Source organism: Glycine max, chromosome 3 (genome assembly GCF_000004515.6).
Source record: "Glycine max cultivar Williams 82 chromosome 3, Glycine_max_v4.0, whole genome shotgun sequence".
Classification (NCBI taxonomy): domain Eukaryota; kingdom Viridiplantae; phylum Streptophyta; class Magnoliopsida; order Fabales; family Fabaceae; genus Glycine; species Glycine max.
In genome coordinates this window covers 5,802,820-5,817,609 of record NC_016090.4, presented here as the reverse complement: position 1 = coordinate 5,817,609, position 14,790 = coordinate 5,802,820, and positions in this window count along the sequence as shown.

The following is a 14,790-nucleotide window of genomic DNA, read 5'->3' as shown; positions in this document are numbered from 1 at the left end:
GAAAAGTATTGGAGTTTGCATTTCCTAAAGCAAGGAGGAGTGTTAAATTTCTTTAAATTATTTTTGTAACTACATATTTTGTTTTTATTTGTTTTTGTTATGGATTAAAGCTATTACTAAAATTTAGGAGCAAGTCACTTAAAATTTTCAGTTTTCCTGAAATTAATAAATGATTAATTTTTGTTTTCCTTTATATTGTATTGCTGCTCAGAATAATTTGATTAAGCAAAAATTATTATATTTCCTCCACCTTGTATTGTTTCTCTTCTTCCTTGCTTATTATATTTTTCTGCTACAAAACTACCAATGGCTTAAGGCATGTATCAATCCTATTCTCTTCCCTTATCCAAAGCACTCTTCTATCTTCAGAACTTGCCATGACTTCCTCCACCCTTAGTCCTGCAAGATCAGCTTTATACACAAAATACTATTTGTATAGCAATGCATCTACTGATGCTATTTTGCTTCAAAGCACATATATATTGTGAAGCACCTCTAGCATGTGATTGAAACACTGAACTACATTTGGGTGACGCAAATAATCCAACACAAAAAAATAGTAACAGAAGTTTTTGATATAAAATTTTGTGAACTACATTTTGGTGAAGTCTCACATCTGGTAGAAGTAAAAAGGTTGAGTATCATATAAGTGAGGTGAAGTCCTACATTATTATGTTTCTCAATCGAAGCAAGATGGACACATTCTATATGTATGAGATTCAGTCAGCATCCTGCAAACAAACAAAATAATGTAGTTAATTTTAAACAGTTTTAAGAAAAAGTGGTAAGCTATGGATGTTTGCCAAATCATAAATCAAAACATTTCTTAATGCTTACTCTTTTGAAACCAAAAAATTGTACAATGTTGGAATGTCCAGCTGTTTAGAAGTTGTGCATGCTGACAATCCACGAAAAAAAATATAATTTTAAGATTATGACATTTGAATAATATGAAAAAAGAATCATGGTCATGAATAAACTAAACTTGGGCTATTGTAGTGGAGTTTCACCTCTGAAATTTATATGACTTCCATATATATCTTTGATTTAGTAGTTCCATTAAAATGCCAATGATCAAAAACCTTACCCATCATCAGCCATCATTCATCCCTCAAACTTCCCGAGTTTTTGTTTGGATTCAAAATGACTTGCCATACGAAGCCTGTACCAAAAAGGTGCTCAAGCTTTTCTTATGGAAGTTTGATGTTTTCTTCGAGATTATGGAACCCTTCCACACTGATGAGACCCAAACCTCCACTCTGATCTTTTGCATCAAAAGCTTTGCATGTATGATTCCTTTCTTCTAGTTCTATCCCATTCAGAGAACTGGTGTCAAGTGCATATCAGTAGTGTATAGGCAACTTTGAGCATTTCAAATACTGACGTACCCAACTTGAAAAAAATTCAGGGATTCAAGTGGAAATCCAACCTCAACATATATCATTCCTTGCATCAATGGATAACCTTCGTAGAGAGCAGTATACTACAATTTCCTACAACACAATAATAATGGAAAAAACAAAACCTCAGATATGTTTTGCCAAAGAATTTGAAATGGCTAGAAATTAAAGGATATGCAACATTTTCAGTTATCTGCCAATATATACATGGGACGCATGCCTTACTGAAATATCTCAGATTATCCTATGTAGTTGGCCTCTTATAGTCTGGTGCCCAATGAAAAGCTTTGCAATTAAAAATTCAGCTATTGAGAAAGGATCACTTTCACGTCAATTAAATCAGAAGTTCTGTTTAGATCTTGTTCAAAGTTGAATTCATATCCATTGAGAGTTGCAGTTTCTCTGGGCCACTCTACCATCTCTGAAAAACAAACTACACTCAACTAATTGTGAAAATTATATTTATTATTCAAAAGAAAAATATTTTTAAGATAATAAAGAAATTTTCATTGAATGATTATATTAACATTTTTTATCCACATCTTTGGGTATTGATGCATTTCCAAAAAACATTTTTTGCGTGGTAATATTAATAAAATGATTAAAATAAACTATAATTTATTTGATATGAGAAGAGACTCTCTTAAAAAAAATGAAAAAAGAGTGAAAAATAAAGTTATTTGATTGAGATGAAAAAAGTGTAAAAGAAATTTAATGTTTAAATTAAAGTGTTTAGGTCAATAATAAAAGAAAAAAACTGAAAAAGAGATTAAATAAACGCTCATTTTACCCCAAAAAAATACGTTTATGTAATTATATATATTAGATAAAAATGTATAGTTTTTTACAAATTAAAGTCACCTAAACAGTTATACAAATTGCATATATAATTGATTATACCTTGAGTAAAAGTCACTAGAAAGCAAACTTGATTCCAAATTAAGCATAATCAACTATGACATTTGAATAACTTATTATATGTGACATGATACCCTAATTTGAAAGTTCTAGCGAGGGTTAATGAGGGGCTTGAGGGACAATTTTAGCAACCAACAATTTTGTGTATTGCATCCTTTTTATTATTTCTTTTCCTGCCTCTTATTCTCTTTTTGAGATAAAAAGGAAAAACATGTGGGTCTCACATTATTTTTAAAACTTTGATCAACTTTTCACATGTAACAAACATCCTAGACAATCATTAAGTCTTATATATACAAACATATATGGAGTAATTTCTTCAAGATCGTTGGAGTGGGACCTCACTTCATCTCTCTCAATATTTGAAACTTATTTCAAGCCATTAGAAACATTGATTTTTAATTTAATGGACAATTTTTTTCTTCTTTCTTTTTTATTTTGTTTTTTTCCTATTTTTTTTCAATTTACTCCTCTATTTTCTCTCTACATTAGCCATCGTGCACTATCAAAAATCACCATAAGTGTTACTTCTACTCTTCCTCATCTTCCCCTTGTGGTTGTTGCCCCGCCAATAACCATCAACGGAATCATCTTTTGATGTGTCAGAATGTTATAGGTGTAACATTTCATTTTTCGTGAATTAAATTAAAAAAGTTTTTCATTTAAAATAAATAGAGTTTTAGAAAAAAAAATGATGAGGTTTTTTTAATTAAATAAATAAAGAGAAATAGTTGTATTAAAATAATTATTTGAAGAAAAAATATATTTGATTTGTTGATTTGATAGGAAATAAAATAGAGTTTGTTTTTATAAAATAATAAATAAATAAATAGAGTAAATAATAAGTTGTAAGTACCCTAGGTATAAATAGCGACATGCTAGGTCAGTCTTCAAACTGACTTCTCTGCCTCCTCTCTGCCTCTCAATTTTGTTTTTTTCTTTTCTTCTTCCCAAAATCCTCTCTTTTTCCACAGACCACCAAACATGTCTCACAAAAATGATGATCTCAGGCTCATTCATCATTGGATTGTCGTGAAATTTAAGCATCAGGTTCACAACCTAATTCTGAGCACTCTCACCATTGGGAATTTCGGAATCATGATTAAACTGAGAGAAATACCCTTCGCATATTAGCCTTTTATTTTCCAGCAGAAGCCCAAAACTGTCTCGGTAAAACTATGATCCTGGATTCATTAACCGTTGGATTGTCGTCCAATTTTGATATGTGGTTCGAAATTCATTTCCGCACGACTTCATAGTTGGATTTGCAAAATAATATCTTTGGATGGAGAAAGATGCATCGCACGAAGACGGTACAAAATGGAGGTTTCAATCCCTGTCTTTCTCTCTAACGTTTGGGAATTCTATCAGAGTAATCAGAGGAAAAAATTGAGGAATCTCAGGAAATTGCTAGAGATGTCGCTATTGCTTTCGGAAGACACGTGAGTCCGCTTAGAGGTACTGAATGAGTTATTCACAATTGGGGATTAGTGAGAACATGTGTAGGGATCCTTAGAGTGTCAATTGGAATGAGTTTTAGGGTGTTTCTGCAATTTTTATTTTATCCTTATAATTGTAACTGTGAATTATATATGTTTCATGAACTGGTTGATGTCCCAATGAGAAATTGTTGTGAAATTAATGTGTTCTTTTGTTGAGTGTGAACCTAAAAAAATTGAGCTTTTTTTATTAACGTAAATTATATTCTAAATAGTATTATTTTTAATGACTTATTTTATATGAATTATTATCTTATCCTATATTTTTCCACGAGGATAATCAACATGTTGTGTGTGTGTGTGTGTGTGTGTGTGTGTGCACGTGATTGAGATGTTGTGTGCATTGAGTTATGAACTATGAATAGTACAATCACACGACTATAAGTCCCTTTAAGGGTCACGAGTTAATGCTAAGTCCCTTTTAGAGCGATGAGTTAATGCTAAAACCCTTTAAGGGCGACGAGTTAATGCTAAAACTTTTTAAGGGAGACGAGTTAATGCTAAGACTCTTAAAGGGCAACGAGTTAAAACTATTTTGAGAACAATTGAGAATTCGTGTGTTTTGTATAGTTCATAGATAGAATCTGTGTGCTAAAATATTTTCTGAGATGGACCTGAATCAGGAGGGAGAGACCTTGACGGACTCTTTGGAGTGTAGGCCTTGGAGGTCACCCGGTTTGAGTGCTCCTTTAAGCCTATGTTGATCCCATATGGTTGGAGCATTCTCGCAAAATACTGTGACCCTGATTGGTCTCCCTATGATCTTATCTAGTGAGAGTGACCTGACTTGCTAGTGTGTGGTTTGTCTTGTTATGTACTCCTAAGTGCCCCAGGGTGATTTTTCATTGACATGGTACCACATTGCATATAGGCTTGAGTCTTAGCATAATTGTTGCATACGTTTGCTAATTGTTTATTATGAAATTTATGTGTTATTATGTCTTGATCGGAGTGTGTGATTTTTGTGTGATTTGATTGATGATTGAAAAGGGAATTTTGAATGAAAAGTGGTTGAATTACGTGAGTTATGTTTAAGTAAGTTTTATTTTGTTTATATGATATGTATATCTAGTTGTCTTGCTTCTCTATTAGTTAGGAATGTGATAACTCACTCCCGATGTGTTATTTGTGCTTGGATCTTGTGATGATCTAGAACTTTGTGTTCGGGGAGCAGATGACTAGGTGAATTACTTTAAGGAATCGTTTGCTGAAGGACGTCGGGACACAATACTCTGATAGGATGTGACATTGAGACATAAGTTTTTATATTAATTGTATGATGTTAGTCTATTTTATTTTACCTCACTGATTTAACAAAATATTTTTGTAAATTTTGACGGCCTTATTTTGAGCCGAATACGTTTTTAATAAGTTTTAATTGATAATAGTGAAGTGAATGTAAACCTTTCACCCACGTGAATTTGTTTATCGATATTTTTATATATTTTATTTATTTATATATATGTCGGGGTAGAAGGTGTCACAATAAGAAAATCTTAACGACATCACATACCCACAGACACCAACACCCTTGCCAACATCAAACAAAGATGAAACTCGTCAACAACATCCTTTTCATGCCTCTAAGAAACCATTATCATTGTTCGTTGATAACAACCATCATAAAGACAATGAAATCAACTTCGAAGAGAAGAACTTAGAGGGAATCCAAAGGGATATAGTGGCAATCGCCATGGTCCCCCGTGATAGCTGCAACAAAGGGAGTAAGATCCACTCGGCAACGTCACACCAGTCGCCATCATAGTCTTACCAACACGTAACACTAAGAGTACAAGGATATTTAAAATATACTTATACTGATCTAAACATGCAAATCAATTTAAGTGGCATATTCAGATCAAACAGCGGAAATTAAATATTACGAGCGTACCTCCAGTCATTGCAAATCGAACGCGAAGCGGCGCACACACGAACCTGAAAGGAAGTTTTGTTCTTCTAGACAGTTACTCGCTCTGAATAGATGATGTATTTTTTCTGAATAGACAAGTGAGTTTCGTGATACAAAACTGAGAGCACCCCATCTTATTTATAGAGTCTGTCCATCGTATAGCTCAACTTGTTATCAGAACGTGAGATAGAAGTTATCAGTTCGTGAGATAAAGAATGGGTACATGATTTGTTACTGAAGGTGGTTGCAAATATGTTGCAAAGATATGGGTTGAATGTAGATGGAAAATGGACCAGATTCAGAAATAACAAAATTTTCTAAAATAATGTAATGGGAATAAAAATTGGAACGTGGAACGTGGGCTTCCAACATTCTCCCACTTGGTCCATTTAACTCAACATCAACCGTGACAAGAAACATAATATATGAGTCATGGCGATAGATCCTCTGATCATAAGTAGTATCTTCCACGTACCACAATATATCAAATTGCGTACCATATACATTGGAATGGAGTATTTGTTGTTTTGCAATTGGAGTAGTACACAATGTCCTCTCATCATAGGTTGTGCATTGATTGTAGTAGTTTGCTGTGACAAATGACAATTGTACAGCACACCTTTAATTCAAACCACTATTGGAAGCATTGACATATGTGAAAAGGAGCTCGTTATATGAAAAATTGCCATTCATTGTATCTGCTAACAAGTACAGCAGAATTCTTCAGTATCAATGAAAGGTATCACATATTTTCGCCATAATAGAAGACTTAATGGCAACGCATTGTTCTGAACGATTTTTGGTTGAATTTTTTGCTTACCACTGAAAATTAAAATTTACTAGCTGCTGGGCCTTTACAATGGATCATGTACTGTTTTGTACTGTTGTAAATGGATATGAATCCTTGAAAAATTAAGTACATCTGTACATGTTTGGATGAGTGTGATAAAAAATGATTTTGTAGTCAAGTGAATTTTTCTTGTTGCTAAATTACATATTTTATCCTTTTTATGTTTTAGTTTTGGTTTAGTTTGATTGTTTGTTTTAGAAATTTTATTTTAGTCTCTAATATTTTTAAATAACTTCAAATTAGTCATTGCTACCAATTGCTAAACGCAACAGAAACATGTACAAAGGTTTTTCACAAGTTAATAGTTGATTAGTGGTAATCACTTCTTGCACCACTTTTTTTCTTCCTACACCATCCAAAAAACAAGAATACCCCTTACCAGACATCTTCTGTCCTTGCCTCTCCCAAAAAATCCTAGCCATGAAGCCTCCATAACCATTGTGCCTCAACACAATCACACTCCGAACACCATTGTGCCCTCATGGGATTTGTAGCTGGCAGTGCTCCTTGGTCTATATCTTGGATCTCAATGCACAAATGAATGAGAAATGAGGAGAAGGAGAAGAAGGTATCTGTAGAATTGGTGGTGAGAAATGAAGGGATAAAGTAGGGCATATGCGAATGGGGTGTGAGATTTTCCATTTGTGCGAAAAAGAGAAATTTGGCCTTTTACACTTTCGGAATGCCTATTCCAAAATATGATTTTTCATATTTCATAATAAGCATTTTGGAATACCTTTTTGGATTACTTATTCCTATTGCGAAATACCTATTATGGAATAGGATTTTCATATTCCAAAATACGAATAAGTAATCAAGAAACGTATTCTAAAATACAAATTTTGGAATATGAAAAATATTATTCTGGAAGTGTATACAAAATTAGCGTCTTACAAATTCATGTATCTAGAATGGGGTTGCACTTTACACCTCTTCGTTGGTTTTCGATTCCATTTTCACTTTGTTCCTTTCACCAAAATCATCAATGGTGGTGTTGGGTGGTGCTGTTTGCGTGCTGGTGGTTGGGTGGAGGTGGGGCTACGGTGGTGGTGGTGGTGGTGTTTGAGGGGTAGTTTTGCCTGCTTAGATTTTTGTGAGGTGCAAGAAAAAAAATGGAATGTAGGAAGTAATTCCCTTGATCACTTGACCAATAAAAAGCCTAAGGCCCAACGTGATACCTAACCAAAAGGCTAATAACAAATGATATTTTATGTTTAAGTATTAATATCTAAATTGTTTTTTCCATTTGAAAAGGCTAATAACAAATGATATTTTTTTATTACGAATTTCATGTAATTTTTTCATAAAAAACAAATACAAAATTTAGATATTTATTATGAATGGACAATATATTATAACTTTTTTTTCAACTTTGGTGTTGCTTTTTATAATTCTAAGGCAGGCTTTTCGGTCAAATAGCATTTTTTTGGTGTTGTAATCTCTTTCCAGAAGTTCTGGAAGTTGTTGATAAAGTTTCATTTCCTTCGGCTTAAAAAAAAAAAAAAAAACCTTAGGCTGGGTTGTTAATTGATCACTTTTTACAATTGTAGATTCATTCTTAAGCTTCAAAATGCTCAGCAATAGTATAACCCCTCTGAATTATCAGCAATCTATTAATACTATATTTTTGGTATGTAAAATTCCAAAATCCTCTGGTTCTAGTGTCTAGTAATGTTTTATGCTGAATGTTAGTGTCAACACAACACACTATAGGAAATAATTGAAGATAGATAGAAAAGTAGGTGCTGCTTAGTTCTTCATTGAACTCTTTAGAACCAAGCCAGACAAAAGAAAAGTTTTATGGTACCATAATATAGAGTGCTAAAATTGATCAATGTTGGTCTTAGACAGATAGAAAAGAAGTCTTGCATGTAATTGTTAACTCGTTCGCAAGTATACCAAATTGTCACAAAAAATAAAATACTTAAAAGTTCGAGTGTCGAATCCACAAGGACTTTGTTTGTACTTAGATTAATGCAAACCTAATTTAAAAGCAAAGGATAAATAATTTAAAATAAAGATAAAAAAATATAGGAGATAAGATAAAGATTTAAAAGAAAGGATAAAAGATTTAAAGATAAAAATAGAAGATAGAGAAAATAAAATATTTAAATTAAGATATGATAAAGATAAAAGAAAATAGAAGATAAAAGATAAGATAAGAAAAGTAAAAGATAAAAATAAAATAAAATCAAAATTTGATAAGATTGAGTCCTGCCTTGTTTGTCTAAGATGCATGAGTTTATGATTTTTCTTTATCAATTTAGGTGACTCTGTTCTACCCACATCTATTCAATTACTTGCCCCTGATCCCTCATGATGACAAACCTATTTTATTTATCTATCTTCTACCTTCCTTTGCAAAGACTCAACAAATAAAATGCATGAAGCCTCTAACAGAATATAAAGATGAATAATGCAAGATAAAAGCAGAAAAATAATAGAATAGAAAACACATTTGCATTGAGATAAGAGGGGTGAAAGAAAGTAAATCCTAGGAGAGGAGAGGGGTTCCATTGTATTATTTTTCTTCTTGGCTTGACTCCCTTTAGTTGTTGTAGTGGACTTGAGCCTGATGCTAAAAATTTTCCTTTTTGATATCTTTTAATATCTCATTTTCATATCTACAAGTCATAAATAAGAAAAATATCAAATCTTAATATTTAAGTCAAAGATAACTGCTAAATAAATATTTTTAAAGATATTTTCAATATATTTTTATCATCAAAATAACTCATATTTAGCAGTTATCAGTGATCATGGCAGAATTAGAAGGCTAAAATAATTGCTATATTCTGGGATTGTGTCAAAAGCAAAATCTTCAGGTCCTACAATTGTTAACTTGTTAGTAGCACTAGCCCTTGGATTCGGGGAGTTTCTGGCTGAGTTAGTGATCAGCTTCAACCCTCCTTGAGGTACTGAGGTGATTGCAATTTATAATTCAAAGTTGGCTCTGGAGAACCCTCCAAGAGCATCCCATTCTTCCTTTTGATTCCACCATACTATTGCCATATCTACAATTTCAGTATTTACATGTCTAGATTATGAAAAATGCAGGTGCTTCAAGGGATGTCTATTGTTCCCACTAACTTTGGATCAGGATTGGGTTATAGCAGGCTAATCTTCAAGAACAAGCATATGGATGAACAATCATCAACCTTGAAACCATACTTATATTTCCAAGCCCGAACAACATGGTTTACTAACAATTTGGCTGCCACGGACCTTTTTGGTGCTGAAGCAACTATGTTTATTACTTCACGGTTTGTTAGCACAATCCCAAATCTGTAAGAAAGAAAATTTAGACCTTTTTGGTTGGGATAAATTTTGAGAAGTTAATTGGTTGTTGTTTATTGATTAAAAGCTCTCTTAGGAAATTGATAAAAGTAAGCTATTATTTGTGCCAAATATGCTTGGACAAAACTTAGATACAGTTTTACAGGTGCTTTTAACATTGTTCTTCAATCAAAATTGGATTTCACGGTAGTAGTCTATGTTGACTTTTAATTGAAACCTTTATTACACGGATTATTAGGTGAAACTCCAATTCTAATTGAAAGACAACAACGAAAGCATTTATAAAACAAACTGCATCTAATTTTTGTTCAATATGAACTAAACACGTATGTGTGGAAACTACATGCTGTTAATTCATTTAACCTTCTTGGTTATTTCTTTTCTTACACTATTTGATCAAATATTTGCAAACATATTTGGATTGAGAGGAATACGAGAATTGAGCATAATTTAAACACTAACAATGATTGTTCTATTCCTATAACTGATTACTTGTTGATGTATGTTGTAATTCAGTTAGTTAGGAGTTAGTTAGTTTGATAGCTATGAAGGTTGTTATAGCTACATGTGCAATGTATATAAAAATAATAGTGATCATGAATGAGAAAGAATGAGAGTGTGCAGAAGTTCTAATTCAGAATTCTAAGTTTCCTCTATTTTCTCAATCAATTCTTTCATCTTCTCTTATTCTCTAACATAGAGTGAGTGAGTGCATAGTGTGAGTGTGAGTAAAGAGCTTTATTTGCTCCAACATTACTCAAGAATCAAAATCCAAAATTCGAAGTTGACATCCTGATATGAAAATGCTTACCCCATTAGAAGCCAAAACCACACAGTTATCCTCCTTGGTAAGTTTTCTTTAAGACACGTTAGGGACTGAGGCGACACCATAGTCTTTTAGGCAAAAATTTCTAAAGGCTCTTGCCATAGCCAGTCCAGGGCAGTCCCTTTTAGGCATCCATACTCTGTTTATAGTAGGATCTTCTTCTACAGCAAAAATTCTAATAGCTTCTCCTGAGTGACATTGAGGAAGAAAAGCTAGTTAGACACACACCAAGGGACATTAGAAAGAATTTCATAAAACTTATTTGGACTTGTAGGAGTAGCTTATTTCAATTAAGTTTCAAAAAGAAGGTTATTAAAATAAGTTTGGTTAGCTTATTTACTAAGTTATACAATCAAGCTTTTAGGGTCTGTTTGGATAAACTTATCTGGAAGCACTTTTAGGAGAAAAAAAATAAGAAGAAGAAATGAAATGAGTTTCTCCATAAGCTAAATTGTAGAAACTCTCTTGTATAGCTTCTCTAAAAGATGAGAGAGCTTTTACAAACTAGTATGTGCATAAGTGGTTTTGGATAAACTTACCCAAACAAGTCCTGAAAGAATCTCTCATCTAATAAGTTCTTAATGAATATGGCTTAATTAGACAATTTAACCAAATAAACTCAAAAGGGTTGTAAGATTTGGAAACTAAGAATAGGTAATACCAAAACATACTTGGAATATCTGGAGTCAAGTCAACAGTAAGTTGAACAGGAATAAGGTGATTGTCAGGTGCTCTTCTGCAAAGAACTGCACGAGAATCCCCCACATTGCCAATTATTACTTGCTCACCCTGAAATTTAAAGGGGGAAAAAGATGTTGTTATAACATTGTTGCAAAAGTATTCACAAAAAAAAGAAAAAACATAATTGCAAAAGCAACATTGGCAAGAAGGTAATGTAATTGTGAAGGTCTAGTTATACCTGTTTGATTACAGATACAGAAGTGCTACCGCCACGAAATCCATCAGTGTCAATGTTCTTAGCAAGCTTTTCATCTATTTCACTGAAGCACCTCATAAAGGTTCCCTCCCACGACGGAAAGGACATGTTTTGGTTATCCTCAACATGGATATCACCACGACTGCCACCATTTTGTGGCATTAGCATCATATGTTTCATGGCCTTTTCTTGTGACTGTTTGATTGATGCGGAGAGTTTTGAGGGTAGATTGTCACGTATGCACTGTGATAACTTTTGTCCTAGAGAAAACAAGGGAAGGAAAAATTGCATGCATGCAAGGAAGAAGACTGCGATTATGAGAAAAATTGGATGATTAAACACATTAGTTGCCTTCCACAGCTATATTTTAGTTGTGTTGTGAGTAACGGATAAACACATTAGTTCCCTTCTTTTATAGTAAATTTTTATAGTTTTATCTGAAATGAAATGAGTTTCCTGTATCGGAAAATATTTTTTTAAGAGTTATTCTTCAACTAAAGTATTTTTAGTTTTTTTTTCAACAAGATATTTCAAATTTTTTTATAAAACTTTTATCTCTGTTTAATTTTTCATTTTCATACTTATTTTTAAATTGAATTTGAATATTTTCAAAAGAATATAAATAAAGATAAATATTTTTGTATTATAATATAAATTGTAAATTTATAATTTCCTGTAACACAATATTAGTAAAATAATATCAATAGGATTTATTTAACTTGCTTCGTCTTTTGCGATTATTTTTAGTCCTTCTTAATCTTTTGACTGGTCTTAGTCTATAAATTTTTTTTTTGTTTATAGTCCCTCAATTTTTTTGTTTCATTTTTGGTACCTAAAAAATTCTACATATATTCAGAACAAAAAATAAAACAATATTTTTTTTGGGACTAAAAAAGGACCAAAAAATAATGAAACTAAAAACGGAAATTCACAAAAGATGAGCGATCAAAAAGATAATAACCCAACTCGGAAGAAAACTTGTAGTGGCAGAGAATTTACAACAAGTAGTTAGAGCCATGATAACACTTTTCTATTATGTGACAGCATACCTGCGTGACATGCTTAATAGGAGCTGTATCCAGAGGTAGGTTGGAATCATCCTTGTCAATTTGATCAAAGCCACCCCTTTGGGTGAAAGCAAACATTGCATGCAATGACATGAACAACTTTTGAAAATATGATCTAAAGGAAAATAAGAAACAATGAGTAAGAACAAAGCTCTGAGCCCAATTTAGAGGGAAATAAGAAACAAGAATGAGAAAGAACAAAGACAATTGCCTAATAAATCAGCTTAGAGAATGATAAGCTTGATGAATTCTACGTAAAGACTGAAATCAGGACTTTGCTTCTCAGGTAGACCACAATCTCCTACCCAAGACCCTCTAGTTTCTATTCCTTGTTCATTGTAATTATTGTGATTTAAATGATCCAAGTTTCACATAGGTTACAAAATTGATGCAAGGCATGGGAGGAACAATAAAATATAAGATTAAGAAGAAAACAACATTGTCTTATTTTTTCTATCTTCTTTTTTTTCCTTGTTGAACTTATGTTTTGGAAAATTTCCTAGAGACGTTAGACAGGAACTGCAATTTATTTTGTTATTTCAAATCATCCATGGTGTGATTGTTAAGTTGGTTCACGAATCCTTGGTATTACTAGCAAGATCTAAACCCTTGTCAATTTTATATCAACCCTCATAGAATAAGAAGCTTTAGTGTCTTGAATTCAGTAATTATTACCTATCTGAACCAGTCAAGTCATGGCTTAAGGCCTGTATGCTCAGGGAGTTGCTGGTGCTATGCTCCAGATGGTGCCATGGAACAATCTTAAACACTCTGCCATCAGCTGACTGCGCCCTCGCTTCCTCCTCCTTTTGCCCTGGATGATCAGCTTTACACGCATAAATATGAGCTTTCTGGTGTTTTACTTGAAAGTTTTCCTGACAATAATATTTTCCACAATATATATTTGCATAACTTTGCATCTACTAATGTGATTTTTCTTCAAAGCATCTCTAGCATGTGATTGAAACACTGTGAATTACACATTGGAGATGTAAATGATCCAACCCAGGAGAAAATGGCAACAGAAGTTTTTGACAGAAAAATTTGTGAGAAAGACAGAATATGCAGAGATGTTTGACCTTTAGTATGGTAAAGATCAATGACCTTACCCATCAGATATCATTCTTCCTTCAAACTTCCCAAGTTGCTTTTATTTGAAAATCACTTGCCAGAACTCATTCCATACAATGAAGCCTGTACCGTTAAGGTGCTCAAACTTTGGTTATGCAAGTTTGAAAGTTTGATCTCTGAGAACATCATGGAAACCTTCCACACAGATGAAACCACCACCTTCCCTCTTATGTTTTGCATCAAAAGCTTTGAATGTAAGATTTCCTTTCTTCCAGTTCTTTCCCAATCAGTGCACTGGTGTAAGGGCAAATCAGTAGTATGTAACAGAATTCACATCTAATAACATGTACAGCCTACTTTGAGCATTTTGCTTACTGACCAAACATGCAAAAATTCATAGATTCAAGCAGTATGAGAAATTCAACCTGTACATATTGGGATAAACCTTTCAGAAGTGTTCCACCTATATATATCCATCTTTGCATCAAACACAAAAGTGATGACCTGCCTAGGGAGCAGTATATGACAATTTCCTACAACAGAATAATAATGGAAAAAGCGAAACCTCAGATATGTTCTAGCAGAGAATTTTAAATGGATAGCAGTTAAAGGATATGCAACATTTTCAATAATCTGCCAGTATACCTAGGAAGACTGCATGGCTTGTCGAAAGATCTGAGATCTTCCCATGTAGTTGTCCTGATATAGCTTTTCATCCTCTCTATTGTATGCAATGAAAAGCTTTTCAGTTTCTAATACATGTGTTTAGAAAGCATCAGTGTCACGTCAATTAAATCAGAAGTTCCATTTAGATCTTGTTCAAAGTTGAATTCATATCCATTGACAGGTGCAGTTCCTACAGGACAATCTATCATCTCTGAAAAACAAAGTACACCCAATTACACTTTGAACACCGACAGAGAATGTAACAAGATGAAACAACCACCATGATTGCCGATATATTGAGAAAGTTCAAATACAATGGCATTGATTTATAACATTTCTTCAGGGTAATA